This window comes from Lathyrus oleraceus, chromosome 1, assembly GCF_024323335.1.
Source record: "Lathyrus oleraceus cultivar Zhongwan6 chromosome 1, CAAS_Psat_ZW6_1.0, whole genome shotgun sequence".
NCBI classification, from domain to species: domain Eukaryota; kingdom Viridiplantae; phylum Streptophyta; class Magnoliopsida; order Fabales; family Fabaceae; genus Lathyrus; species Lathyrus oleraceus.
This window is the reverse complement of record NC_066579.1, coordinates 88,933,306-88,935,485: the sequence shown is the minus strand read 5'-3', so window position 1 is coordinate 88,935,485 and position 2,180 is coordinate 88,933,306. Positions and strand designations below refer to the sequence as shown.

The 2,180-nt window shown below is 30.1% G+C and overlaps 1 pseudogene; it reads right to left on the bottom strand.

The window, feature by feature from the left end:
* Positions 1-806: 806 nt before the first annotated feature.
* On the bottom strand, positions 807-1,936 carry LOC127092982 (ATP-dependent Clp protease proteolytic subunit-like; annotated as a pseudogene).
* Between the last annotated feature and the right edge of the window lie 244 nt (positions 1,937-2,180).

Below are 2,180 nucleotides of genomic sequence, written 5' to 3'. Positions count from 1 at the left end.
ACTTTCTCTTTCTTTCAAATAGGATTTTTCCCGCTTAATGGATAACTATTTTATTACCAATGGGAAAATACTTTTCATCTTAAATTACAAATTAAGGTGATTCGGTTTGCACCAATTGAGAAACCATAAATTTTATACGCATTTTATACACAATAGAATTATATATATATATATATATATATATATATATATATATATATATATATATATATATATATATATATATATATATATATATATATATATATATATATATATATATATATATATATATATATATATATATATATATATATATATATAATTCTAATTAATAGAGTTGATTTTTTAATTTGAGTATATGATCTAAACGAGTCGCACATACACCCTAGTACATGTTCCTCAACATTGAGGGCATCCTCGAAGAGCGGGAGATTTTGTTACAGTCCGGATTGGTTGTCTTGTGTTTCTAATAAGTTGTTGTATAGTTGGCATGGTGAGTCATATACATAATGAGCTGGTTTCGATCAATCCTAACCCAATAATTTTAATTTATAATTTATTCGACTCTATTAAATCTGGTTGTTAAGACGATTAAAAAGATAAAAGACAACATCAATTCATGTATTTATTAGGAATAAATAGCATAGAGGTTTAGGAGTAAATCAAATATTCCTAATAAATACATGAATTTGAAAGAGCAAAAAAATATTGGGGACAGAAATCAAATTGTTTGAAAGCAAATTCGGTGTTTATTAGGAATAAAGAAGACATAAATATTCCTAATAAATAGGACATAGGCAAATTTTAGATTTACTAAGAATTCGCTAGGCTTGGGCTTCTTCTGCTTACATAAAAAATCCCTTTCAAGGTTTATAGATATATGCCAGGAAGGTTTGCATGTTCTTTGGGAATAAATATTTGTCATCGTTTGTCGAATTGATAGTAATTCGTGTGCTTCCAGCATACATTCCCCCGTTTGTCCATCATAAGAAGAACTAGCAGGTTGATGGATCATTACCCTCAGAGTATAATATAATAAGGTTTTTCTAAATCTTGACTTAAAAAGGGCTATCTAAAAGAACTTTAATTTAAAGTCGTACATGCAAGCATCTTTTTGATTTGTTATATACGATACGGTTGTACTTTCAATTTTTCATTTTCTTAACTTTCATTGAAGAAATACAAAAACAATATATCGGGTCTATCAGACCCAGATCAAGAAAGAATCCAATAACCAGCTTTCTTTTTTTGAGAATATTTTTTAATTTTTAAGACTATGATGATTCCGTTGCTCTCTTATTACGTCTAGTTTTTGATTCAGCAATCCCAAAGTTTCTTTTTTTTCTTCAAATAAGTAAAAAAAATCGTGACACTAAACCGAGGCACTAATAGACCAGTAAATACCCCTTTTTCCTACTACTCTTTCGATATATAATCGAATTATTTTGACAAAAAATTATTTTTGCATATCGAACTCAGAGTGCCGTGCTTTTTTTACTTCATATTGGCGTAGGCATAGTTTTTTTTTCTACAAATAAGAATCATTGGCGCCAAGCGTGAGGGAATGCTAGACGTTTGGTATTTTTTCCTCCTAGCAAAACCAAATATGCCATTAAAGCAACTAATCCTACACATATTGTCTCTACTTCCACTTCTACAAATTGCATAATATCAAAAATGGCCAATCCATATAGAACCTATCCGCCTGGAGAATTTATAAACATATTCAAATTTTTGTACTTGTTCTCTAAACTAAGATATATCATCATACCAAAAATTTGATTTGATATTTCACTCTCAACTTCTTGACCTAAAAAAAGTAGTCTGTCGAAAAAAGTTGATGGTATAAGTCAATCCAAGAAGCTTCATCATCGCCAGGAACATCAAAGCCTACCTTTGGAACACCTACTGGCGTAAAATAACAATTTTGAAACTCTTTCAAGCAAATGTCCATTCCCCAATTTTTGTAGACAACTACCCATTTGGTGGTCTTTTCGATGATATCGCCCAATATGTGAAAGAATATTTCAAGAAACCTGGTATTGATAATTCAGAACTTTTGCAGTTTCAGAAAGTGCAAGAAGAGAGACTGAAGAGGACCGGAAAGATGAGATTGAAAACAGACTTGAAAAAATCGAAGAGGCCTGGGAGAGCATTCTATATGGTCTAATAATCAGAAGTTTTGTAATATTATTTCA